The 12539-nt window shown below is 46.6% G+C and overlaps 3 non-coding genes and 2 pseudogenes across 3 annotated transcripts; all 5 read left to right on the top strand.

The window, feature by feature from the left end:
• On the top strand, window positions 1-119 carry LOC147103875 (5S ribosomal RNA). Its single transcript, XR_015072607.1, has one exon. It is a non-coding gene; the product is annotated as a 5S ribosomal RNA (ribosomal RNA).
• A 2431-nt stretch (window positions 120-2550) lies between these two features.
• LOC147103874 (5S ribosomal RNA) lies at window positions 2551-2669 on the top strand. The gene has a single exon (XR_015072568.1). It is a non-coding gene; the product is annotated as a 5S ribosomal RNA (ribosomal RNA).
• Window positions 2670-5096: 2427 nt separating this feature from the next.
• Window positions 5097-5215, top strand: LOC147103873 (5S ribosomal RNA; annotated as a pseudogene).
• A 2435-nt stretch (window positions 5216-7650) lies between these two features.
• On the top strand, window positions 7651-7769 carry LOC147103872 (5S ribosomal RNA; annotated as a pseudogene).
• A 2423-nt stretch (window positions 7770-10192) lies between these two features.
• Window positions 10193-10311, top strand: LOC147103871 (5S ribosomal RNA). The gene has a single exon (XR_015072463.1). It is a non-coding gene; the product is annotated as a 5S ribosomal RNA (ribosomal RNA).
• The last annotated feature ends 2228 nt before the right edge of the window (window positions 10312-12539 follow it).

Genomic DNA, 12539 nt, shown 5'->3' with positions numbered 1-12539 from the left:
GCCTACGGCCATACTAGTCTGAATGTGCCCGATCTCGTCTGATCTCGGAAGCTAAGCAGAGTCAGGCCTGGTTAGTACTTGGATGGGAGACCGCCTGGGAATACCAGGTGCAGTAGGCTTTTGCTGCCGCCACAGGCTGCTCAACGTTTTGCACACACACGCGCACACACTGCTCTTAATCAATCAACATCCTTTTTGCTGCTCTCTCTCTCTCTCTCTCTCTGTCTCTCTCTCTCGCTTTCCTTTGACCATTTCTTCGCTGCACATTCTCCTGCTGCTACACAAATGCAAGGGGCTCCAGACACAGGGCCGAAATAAGCAGAAGAAGAAAATAAGATAGCCAAAATACACACACTGGCGGAGGGCCACCAGGACACAGCAGCAGAGAGGAGAGACAAGGTGCATAGAAAACTCGGAGGGACAAACAGCAACAGAACAAAGAAGAATGTCGAAAGAGCAGCAGTTAAATTCAGGAAAAAAGCAAAGCCAACTAGCATGCTGTTGAAATGCATGTGTGTTAATGCGAGGAGCGTTACAAATAAGATTGACGAGTTGCAGGCGCAAGTTGCCACATGGGGTTATGCAATAGTAGCTATAACGGAGACCTGGCTTCAAAATGGGCGGAATTGGAAACTAAACAATCCTGGCTACAATGTAATAACATTTGTAGAAGTCGTGTGGGCAGATGTCACATGATCAGGCAGAATCATAGAAATTTACAGCACAGAAGGAGGCCATTCGGCCCATCTTGTCCGTGCCAGCCGACAAAGAGCAATCCACCCAAATCCCACTTTACAGCACTTGGTCCGTAGCCTTGTAGGTTACGGCAGTTCAAGTGCATATCCAAGTACTTTTTAAACGTGATGAGGGTTTCTGCCTCTACCACCCTTTCAGGCAGTGCATTCCAGACCCCCACCATTCACTGGGTGAAAAAATGTCTCCTCAAATTCCCTGTAAACCTCCTACCAATTACTTGAAATCTATTATTGACCCTTCTGCTAAGGGAAATAGGTCCTTCCTATCCACTCTATCTCGGCCCCTCATAATTTTACACACCTCAATTAGGTCTCGCCTCAGCCTCCTGTGTTCCAAAGAAAACAACCCCAGCCTATCCAATCTTTCCTCATAACTAAAATTCCCCAGCCCAGGCAACATCCTCGGAAATCTCCTCTGCACCTTCTCTAGTGCAATCGCATCCTTCTTGTAATGTGGTGACCAGAACTGCACGCGGCACTCTAGCTGCGGCCTAACTAGTGTTTTATACAGTTGAAGCATAACCTCCCCGCTCTTATATTCTACGCCTCGGCTAATAAAGGCAAGTATCCCGTATGCCTGCTTAACCACTTTATCTACCTGTCCTGCTACCTTCAGGGATCTGTGGACATGCACTCCAAGGTCCCGCTGATCCTCTGCATTTCTCAGTGTCCTACCATTTATTGTGTATTCCAACTGAATTCCATTTGCCACTGTTCTGCCCACTAGACGAGTCCATTGATATCTTCCTGCAGTCTACAGCATTCTGTTTCATTATTAACCACACGGCCAATTTTTGTATCATCTGCAAACTTCTTAATCATACTTCCTACATTCAAATCCAAATCATTGATATATACCAGAAAAAGCAAAGGGCCCAGTACTGAGTCGGTGCAGGCTCGATGGGCCGAAATGGCCTCTATCTGCACTGTGGGGTTTCTGTGATTCTCTGAGCCCTGCGGAACCCCACTGGAAACAGCCTTCCGGTCACAAAAACACCCTTCGACCATTACCCTTTGTTTCCTGCCTCTGAGCCAATTTTGGATCCAACTTGCCACTTTGCCTTGGATCCCATGGGCTTTTACTTTCGTGACCAATCTGGCATGCGGGACCTTATCAAAAGCCTTGCTAAAATCCATATAGACTACATCAAAGGCACTACCCTCATCGACCCTCCTTGTTACCTCCTCGAAAAATTGAATTGCGTTAGTCAGACACGACCTTCCGTTAAGAAATCCATGCTGACTGTCCCTGATTAATCCGTGTCTTTCTAAATGAAGATTTCTCCTGTCCCTCAGAACTTTTTCCAATAATTTTCCCACCACCGAGGTTAGGCTGACTGGCCTGTAATTATGCGGTCTATCCCTCTCTCCCTTTTGAAAGAACGGTAGCACGTTAGCAGTCCTCCAGTGGTCGGGCACCACACCTGTAGCCAGAGAGGATTGTAAAATGATGGTGAGAGCCTGTGCTATTTGGTGTCTTACTTCTCTTAAGAGTGTGGGATAGATTTGATGCGGGCCTGGGTATTTGTCCAGTTTGAAAGATGCTACAGCCCTTAAGACTTGGTGTTTGAGCATGTTTATTTGATGTAATATTTGAATAGAAGGCAATGAAGGGTTGGGCTTGTAGTTTGTTTGTGTGGGAGGCAGAGCAGCAAGAAGAGGTGGAGGGGGGGTGGGGGGTTGCGGGAGGAGTAAAATTTGTAAATGTAAATTGAGTGTTGAATACTTGTATGAATGCGTAGAAGAGAAAAAAATGGGCGACAGCTTTAAGTAAAGAGAAAGCCAGCTAGCATATGCCTACGGCCATACTAGTCTGAATGCGCCCGATCTCGTCTGATCTCGGAAGCTAAGCAGAGTCAGGCCTGGTTAGTACTTGGATGGGAGACCGCCTGGGAATACCGGGTGCAGTAGGCTTTTGCTGCCGCCACAGGCTGCTCAACGTTTTGCACACACACGCGCACACACTGCTCTTAATCAATCAACATCCTTTTTGCTGCTCTCTCTCTCTCTCTCTGTCTCTCTCTCTCGCTTTCCTTTGACCATTTCTTCGCTGCACATTCTCCTGCTGCTACACAAATGCAAGGGGCTCCAGACACAGGGCCGAAATAAGCAGAAGAAGAAAATAAGATAGCCAAAATACACACACTGGCGGAGGGCCACCAGGACACAGCAGCAGAGAGGAGAGACAAGGTGCATAGAAAACTCGGAGGGACAAACAGCAACAGAACAAAGAAGAATGTAGAAAGAGCAGCAGTTAAATTCAGGAAAAAAGCAAAGCCAACTAGCATGCTGTTGAAATGCATGTGTGTTAATGCGAGGAGCGTTACAAATAAGATTGACGAGTTGCAGGCGCAAGTTGCCACATGGGGTTATGCAATAGTAGCTATAACGGAGACCTGGCTTCAAAATGGGCGGAATTGGAAACTAAACAATCCTGGCTACAATGTAATAACATTTGTAGAAGTCGTGTGGGCAGATGTCACATGATCAGGCAGAATCATAGAAATTTACAGCACAGAAGGAGGCCATTCGGCCCATCTTGTCCGTGCCAGCCGACAAAGAGCAATCCACCCAAATCCCACTTTACAGCACTTGGTCCGTAGCCTTGTAGGTTACGGCAGTTCAAGTGCATATCCAAGTACTTTTTAAACGTGATGAGGGTTTCTGCCTCTACCACCCTTTCAGGCAGTGCATTCCAGACCCCCACCATTCACTGGGTGAAAAAATGTCTCCTCAAATTCCCTGTAAACCTCCTACCAATTACTTGAAATCTATTATTGACCCTTCTGCTAAGGGAAATAGGTCCTTCCTATCCACTCTATCTCGGCCCCTCATAATTTTACACACCTCAATTAGGTCTCGCCTCAGCCTCCTGTGTTCCAAAGAAAACAACCCCAGCCTATCCAATCTTTCCTCATAACTAAAATTCCCCAGCCCAGGCAACATCCTCGGAAATCTCCTCTGCACCTTCTCTAGTGCAATCGCATCCTTCTTGTAATGTGGTGACCAGAACTGCACGCGGCACTCTAGCTGCGGCCTAACTAGTGTTTTATACAGTTGAAGCATAACCTCCCCGCTCTTATATTCTACGCCTCGGCTAATAAAGGCAAGTATCCCGTATGCCTGCTTAACCACTTTATCTACCTGTCCTGCTACCTTCAGGGATCTGTGGACATGCACTCCAAGGTCCCGCTGATCCTCTGCATTTCTCAGTGTCCTACCATTTATTGTGTATTCCAACTGAATTCCATTTGCCACTGTTCTGCCCACTAGACGAGTCCATTGATATCTTCCTGCAGTCTACAGCATTCTGTTTCATTATTAACCACACGGCCAATTTTTGTATCATCTGCAAACTTCTTAATCATACTTCCTACATTCAAATCCAAATCATTGATATATACCAGAAAAAGCAAAGGGCCCAGTACTGAGTCGGTGCAGGCTCGATGGGCCGAAATGGCCTCTATCTGCACTGTGGGGTTTCTGTGATTCTCTGAGCCCTGCGGAACCCCACTGGAAACAGCCTTCCGGTCACAAAAACACCCTTCGACCATTACCCTTTGTTTCCTGCCTCTGAGCCAATTTTGGATCCAACTTGCCACTTTGCCTTGGATCCCATGGGCTTTTACTTTCGTGACCAATCTGGCATGCGGGACCTTATCAAAAGCCTTGCTAAAATCCATATAGACTACATCAAAGGCACTACCCTCATCGACCCTCCTTGTTACCTCCTCGAAAAATTGAATTGCGTTAGTCAGACACGACCTTCCGTTAAGAAATCCATGCTGACTGTCCCTGATTAATCCGTGTCTTTCTAAATGAAGATTTCTCCTGTCCCTCAGAACTTTTTCCAATAATTTTCCCACCACCGAGGTTAGGCTGACTGGCCTGTAATTATGCGGTCTATCCCTCTCTCCCTTTTGAAAGAACGGTAGCACGTTAGCAGTCCTCCAGTGGTCGGGCACCACACCTGTAGCCAGAGAGGATTGTAAAATGATGGTGAGAGCCTGTGCTATTTGGTGTCTTACTTCTCTTAAGAGTGTGGGATAGATTTGATGCGGGCCTGGGTATTTGTCCAGTTTGAAAGATGCTACAGCCCTTAAGACTTGGTGTTTGAGCATGTTTATTTGATGTAATATTTGAATAGAAGGCAATGAAGGGTTGGGCTTGTAGTTTGTTTGTGTGGGAGGCAGAGCAGCAAGAAGAGGTGGAGGGGGGGTGGGGGGTTGCGGGAGGAGTAAAATTTGTAAATGTAAATTGAGTGTTGAATACTTGTATGAATGCGTAGAAGAGAAAAAAATGGGCGACAGCTTTAAGTAAAGAGAAAGCCAGCTAGCATATGCCTACGGCCATACTAGTCTGAATGTGCCCGATCTCGTCTGATCTCGGAAGCTAAGCAGAGTCAGGCCTGGTTAGTACTTGGATGGGAGGCCGCCTGGGAATACCGGGTGCAGTAGGCTTTTGCTGCCGCCACAGGCTGCTCAACGTTTTGCACACACACGCGCACACACTGCTCTTAATCAATCAACATCCTTTTTGCTGCTCTCTCTCTCTCTCTCTCTCTCTCTGTCTCTCTCTCTCGCTTTCCTTTGACCATTTCTTCGCTGCACATTCTCCTGCTGCTACACAAATGCAAGGGGCTCCAGACACAGGGCCGAAATAAGCAGAAGAAGAAAATAAGATAGCCAAAATACACACACTGGCGGAGGGCCACCAGGACACAGCAGCAGAGAGGAGAGACAAGGTGCATAGAAAACTCGGAGGGACAAACAGCAACAGAACAAAGAAGAATGTAGAAAGAGCAGCAGTTAAATTCAGGAAAAAAGCAAAGCCAACTAGCATGCTGTTGAAATGCATGTGTGTTAATGCGAGGAGCGTTACAAATAAGATTGACGAGTTGCAGGCGCAAGTTGCCACATGGGGTTATGCAATAGTAGCTATAACGGAGACCTGGCTTCAAAATGGGCGGAATTGGAAACTAAACAATCCTGGCTACAATGTAATAACATTTGTAGAAGTCGTGTGGGCAGATGTCACATGATCAGGCAGAATCATAGAAATTTACAGCACAGAAGGAGGCCATTCGGCCCATCTTGTCCGTGCCAGCCGACAAAGAGCAATCCACCCAAATCCCACTTTACAGCACTTGGTCCGTAGCCTTGTAGGTTACGGCAGTTCAAGTGCATATCCAAGTACTTTTTAAACGTGATGAGGGTTTCTGCCTCTACCACCCTTTCAGGCAGTGCATTCCAGACCCCCACCATTCACTGGGTGAAAAAATGTCTCCTCAAATTCCCTGTAAACCTCCTACCAATTACTTGAAATCTATTATTGACCCTTCTGCTAAGGGAAATAGGTCCTTCCTATCCACTCTATCTCGGCCCCTCATAATTTTACACACCTCAATTAGGTCTCGCCTCAGCCTCCTGTGTTCCAAAGAAAACAACCCCAGCCTATCCAATCTTTCCTCATAACTAAAATTCCCCAGCCCAGGCAACATCCTCGGAAATCTCCTCTGCACCTTCTCTAGTGCAATCGCATCCTTCTTGTAATGTGGTGACCAGAACTGCACGCGGCACTCTAGCTGCGGCCTAACTAGTGTTTTATACAGTTGAAGCATAACCTCCCCGCTCTTATATTCTACGCCTCGGCTAATAAAGGCAAGTATCCCGTATGCCTGCTTAACCACTTTATCTACCTGTCCTGCTACCTTCAGGGATCTGTGGACATGCACTCCAAGGTCCCGCTGATCCTCTGCATTTCTCAGTGTCCTACCATTTATTGTGTATTCCAACTGAATTCCATTTGCCACTGTTCTGCCCACTAGACGAGTCCATTGATATCTTCCTGCAGTCTACAGCATTCTGTTTCATTATTAACCACACGGCCAATTTTTGTATCATCTGCAAACTTCTTAATCATACTTCCTACATTCAAATCCAAATCATTGATATATACCAGAAAAAGCAAAGGGCCCAGTACTGAGTCGGTGCAGGCTCGATGGGCCGAAATGGCCTCTATCTGCACTGTGGGGTTTCTGTGATTCTCTGAGCCCTGCGGAACCCCACTGGAAACAGCCTTCCGGTCACAAAAACACCCTTCGACCATTACCCTTTGTTTCCTGCCTCTGAGCCAATTTTGGATCCAACTTGCCACTTTGCCTTGGATCCCATGGGCTTTTACTTTCGTGACCAATCTGGCATGCGGGACCTTATCAAAAGCCTTGCTAAAATCCATATAGACTACATCAAAGGCACTACCCTCATCGACCCTCCTTGTTACCTCCTCGAAAAATTGAATTGCGTTAGTCAGACACGACCTTCCGTTAAGAAATCCATGCTGACTGTCCCTGATTAATCCGTGTCTTTCTAAATGAAGATTTCTCCTGTCCCTCAGAACTTTTTCCAATAATTTTCCCACCACCGAGGTTAGGCTGACTGGCCTGTAATTATGCGGTCTATCCCTCTCTCCCTTTTGAAAGAACGGTAGCACGTTAGCAGTCCTCCAGTGGTCGGGCACCACACCTGTAGCCAGAGAGGATTGTAAAATGATGGTGAGAGCCTGTGCTATTTGGTGTCTTACTTCTCTTAAGAGTGTGGGATAGATTTGATGCGGGCCTGGGTATTTGTCCAGTTTGAAAGATGCTACAGCCCTTAAGACTTGGTGTTTGAGCATGTTTATTTGATGTAATATTTGAATAGAAGGCAATGAAGGGTTGGGCTTGTAGTTTGTTTGTGTGGGAGGCAGAGCAGCAAGAAGAGGTGGAGGGGGGGTGGGGGGTTGCGGGAGGAGTAAAATTTGTAAATGTAAATTGAGTGTTGAATACTTGTATGAATGCGTAGAAGAGAAAAAAATGGGCGACAGCTTTAAGTAAAGAGAAAGCCAGCTAGCATATGCCTACGGCCATACTAGTCTGAATGCGCCCGATCTCGTCTGATCTAGGAAGCTAAGCAGAGTCAGGCCTGGTTAGTACTTGGATGGGAGACCGCCTGGGAATACCGGGTGCAGTAGGCTTTTGCTGCCGCCACAGGCTGCTCAACGTTTTGCACACACACGCGCACACACTGCTCTTAATCAATCAACATCCTTTTTGCTGCTCTCTCTCTCTCTGTCTCTCTCTCTCGCTTTCCTTTGACCATTTCTTCGCTGCACATTCTCCTGCTGCTACACAAATGCAAGGGGCTCCAGACACAGGGCCGAAATAAGCAGAAGAAGAAAATAAGATAGCCAAAATACACACACTGGCGGAGGGCCACCAGGACACAGCAGCAGAGAGGAGAGACAAGGTGCATAGAAAACTCGGAGGGACAAACAGCAACAGAACAAAGAAGAATGTAGAAAGAGCAGCAGTTAAATTCAGGAAAAAAGCAAAGCCAACTAGCATGCTGTTGAAATGCATGTGTGTTAATGCGAGGAGTGTTACAAATAAGATTGACGAGTTGCAGGCGCAAGTTGCCACATGGGGTTATGCAATAGTAGCCATAACGGAGACCTGGCTTCAAAATGGGCGGAATTGGAAACTAAACAATCCTGGCTACAATGTAATAACATTTGTAGAAGTCGTGTGGGCAGATGTCACATGATCAGGCAGAATCATAGAAATTTACAGCACAGAAGGAGGCCATTCGGCCCATCTTGTCCGTGCCAGCCGACAAAGAGCAATCCACCCAAATCCCACTTTACAGCACTTGGTCCGTAGCCTTGTAGGTTACGGCAGTTCAAGTGCATATCCAAGTACTTTTTAAACGTGATGAGGGTTTCTGCCTCTACCACCCTTTCAGGCAGTGCATTCCAGACCCCCACCATTCACTGGGTGAAAAAATGTCTCCTCAAATTCCCTGTAAACCTCCTACCAATTACTTGAAATCTATTATTGACCCTTCTGCTAAGGGAAATAGGTCCTTCCTATCCACTCTATCTCGGCCCCTCATAATTTTACACACCTCAATTAGGTCTCGCCTCAGCCTCCTGTGTTCCAAAGAAAACAACCCCAGCCTATCCAATCTTTCCTCATAACTAAAATTCCCCAGCCCAGGCAACATCCTCGGAAATCTCCTCTGCACCTTCTCTCGTGCAATCGCATCCTTCTTGTAATGTGGTGACCAGAACTGCACGCGGCACTCTAGCTGCGGCCTAACTAGTGTTTTATACAGTTGAAGCATAACCTCCCCGCTCTTATATTCTACGCCTCGGCTAATAAAGGCAAGTATCCCGTATGCCTGCTTAACCACTTTATCTACCTGTCCTGCTACCTTCAGGGATCTGTGGACATGCACTCCAAGGTCCCGCTGATCCTCTGCATTTCTCAGTGTCCTACCATTTATTGTGTATTCCAACTGAATTCCATTTGCCACTGTTCTGCCCACTAGACGAGTCCATTGATATCTTCCTGCAGTCTACAGCATTCTGTTTCATTATTAACCACACGGCCAATTTTTGTATCATCTGCAAACTTCTTAATCATACTTCCTACATTCAAATCCAAATCATTGATATATACCAGAAAAAGCAAAGGGCCCAGTACTGAGTCGGTGCAGGCTCGATGGGCCGAAATGGCCTCTATCTGCACTGTGGGGTTTCTGTGATTCTGTGAGCCCTGCGGAACCCCACTGGAAACAGCCTTCCGGTCACAAAAACACCCTTCGACCATTACCCTTTGTTTCCTGCCTCTGAGCCAATTTTGGATCCAACTTGCCACTTTGCCTTGGATCCCATGGGCTTTTACTTTCGTGACCAATCTGGCATGCGGGACCTTATCAAAAGCCTTGCTAAAATCCATATAGACTACATCAAAGGCACTACCCTCATCGACCCTCCTTGTTACCTCCTCGAAAAATTGAATTGCGTTAGTCAGACACGACCTTCCGTTAAGAAATCCATGCTGACTGTCCCTGATTAATCCGTGTCTTTCTAAATGAAGATTTCTCCTGTCCCTCAGAACTTTTTCCAATAATTTTCCCACCACCGAGGTTAGGCTGACTGGCCTGTAATTATGCGGTCTATCCCTCTCTCCCTTTTGAAAGAACGGTAGCACGTTAGCAGTCCTCCAGTGGTCGGGCACCACACCTGTAGCCAGAGAGGATTGTAAAATGATGGTGAGAGCCTGTGCTATTTGGTGTCTTACTTCTCTTAAGAGTGTGGGATAGATTTGATGCGGGCCTGGGTATTTGTCCAGTTTGAAAGATGCTACAGCCCTTAAGACTTGGTGTTTGAGCATGTTTATTTGATGTAATATTTGAATAGAAGGCAATGAAGGGTTGGGCTTGTAGTTTGTTTGTGTGGGAGGCAGAGCAGCAAGAAGAGGTGGAGGGGGGGTGGGGGGTTGCGGGAGGAGTAAAATTTGTAAATGTAAATTGAGTGTTGAATACTTGTATGAATGCGTAGAAGAGAAAAAAATGGGCGACAGCTTTAAGTAAAGAGAAAGCCAGCTAGCATATGCCTACGGCCATACTAGTCTGAATGCGCCCGATCTCATCTGATCTCGGAAGCTAAGCAGAGTCAGGCCTGGTTAGTACTTGGATGGGAGACCGCCTGGGAATACCGGGTGCAGTAGGCTTTTGCTGCCGCCACAGGCTGCTCAACGTTTTGCACACACGCACACACACTGCTCTTAATCAATCAACATCCTTTTTGCTGCTCTCTCTCTCTCTCTCTCTTGCTTTCCTTTGACCATTTCTTCGCTGCACATTCTCCTGCTGCTACACAAATGCAAGGGGCTCCAGACACAGGGCCAAAATAAGCAGAAGAAGAAAATAAGATAGCCAAAATACACACACTGGCGGAGGGCCACCAGGACACAGCAGCAGAGAGGAGAGACAAGGTGCATAGAAAACTCGGAGGGACAAACAGCAACAGAACAAAGAAGAATGTCGAAAGAGCAGCAGTTAAATTCAGGAAAAAAGCAAAGCCAACTAGCATGCTGTTGAAATGCATGTGTGTTAATGCGAGGAGCGTTACAAATAAGATTGACGAGTTGCAGGCGCAAGTTGCCACATGGGGTTATGCAATAGTAGCTATAACGGAGACCTGGCTTCAAAATGGGCGGAATTGGAAACTAAACAATCCTGGCTACAATGTAATAACATTTGTAGAAGTCGTGTGGGCAGATGTCACATGATCAGGCAGAATCATAGAAATTTACAGCACAGAAGGAGGCCATTCGGCCCATCTTGTCCGTGCCAGCCGACAAAGAGCAATCCACCCAAATCCCACTTTACAGCACTTGGTCCGTAGCCTTGTAGGTTACGGCAGTTCAAGTGCATATCCAAGTACTTTTTAAACGTGATGAGGGTTTCTGCCTCTACCACCCTTTCAGGCAGTGCATTCCAGACCCCCACCATTCACTGGGTGAAAAAATGTCTCCTCAAATTCCCTGTAAACCTCCTACCAATTACTTGAAATCTTTTATTGACCCTTCTGCTAAGGGAAATAGGTCCTTCCTATCCACTCTATCTCGGCCCCTCATAATTTTACACACCTCAATTAGGTCTCGCCTCAGCCTCCTGTGTTCCAAAGAAAACAACCCCAGCCTATCCAATCTTTCCTCATAACTAAAATTCCCCAGCCCAGGCAACATCCTCGGAAATCTCCTCTGCACCTTCTCTAGTGCAATCGCATCCTTCTTGTAATGTGGTGACCAGAACTGCACGCGGCACTCTAGCTGCGGCCTAACTAGTGTTTTATACAGTTGAAGCATAACCTCCCCGCTCTTATATTCTACGCCTCGGCTAATAAAGGCAAGTATCCCGTATGCCTGCTTAACCACTTTATCTACCTGTCCTGCTACCTTCAGGGATCTGTGGACATGCACTCCAAGGTCCCGCTGATCCTCTGCATTTCTCAGTGTTCTACCATTTATTGTGTATTCCAACTGAATTCCATTTGCCACTGTTCTGCCCACTAGACGAGTCCATTGATATCTTCCTGCAGTCTACAGCATTCTGTTTCATTATTAACCACACGGCCAATTTTTGTATCATCTGCAAACTTCTTAATCATACTTCCTACATTCAAATCCAAATCATTGATATATACCAGAAAAAGCAAAGGGCCCAGTACTGAGTCGGTGCAGGCTCGATGGGCCGAAATGGCCTCTATCTGCACTGTGGGGTTTCTGTGATTCTGTGAGCCCTGCGGAACCCCACTGGAAACAGCCTTCCGGTCACAAAAACACCCTTCGACCATTACCCTTTGTTTCCTGCCTCTGAGCCAATTTTGGATCCAACTTGCCACTTTGCCTTGGATCCCATGGGCTTTTACTTTCGTGACCAATCTGGCATGCGGGACCTTATCAAAAGCCTTGCTAAAATCCATATAGACTACATCAAAGGCACTACCCTCATCGACCCTCCTTGTTACCTCCTCGAAAAATTGAATTGCGTTAGTCAGACACGACCTTCCGTTAAGAAATCCATGCTGACTGTCCCTGATTAATCCGTGTCTTTCTAAATGAAGATTTCTCCTGTCCCTCAGAACTTTTTCCAATAATTTTCCCACCACCGAGGTTAGGCTGACTGGCCTGTAATTATGCGGTCTATCCCTCTCTCCCTTTTGAAAGAACGGTAGCACGTTAGCAGTCCTCCAGTGGTCGGGCACCACACCTGTAGCCAGAGAGGATTGTAAAATGATGGTGAGAGCCTGTGCTATTTGCTGTCTTACTTCTCTTAAGAGTGTGGGATAGATTTGATGCGGGCCTGGGTATTTGTCCAGTTTGAAAGATACTACAGCCCTTAAGACTTGGTGTTTGAGCATGTTTATTTGATGTAATATTTGAATAGAAGGCAA

The sequence above is a fragment of the Somniosus microcephalus genome, chromosome 19 (assembly GCF_052327205.1).
Source record: "Somniosus microcephalus isolate GS21.2 chromosome 19, FLI_Smic_1.0, whole genome shotgun sequence".
Taxonomy (NCBI): domain Eukaryota; kingdom Metazoa; phylum Chordata; class Chondrichthyes; order Squaliformes; family Somniosidae; genus Somniosus; species Somniosus microcephalus.
The sequence above is the reverse complement of the archived record's forward strand: the minus strand, read 5'-3'. Positions and strand labels throughout refer to the sequence as shown.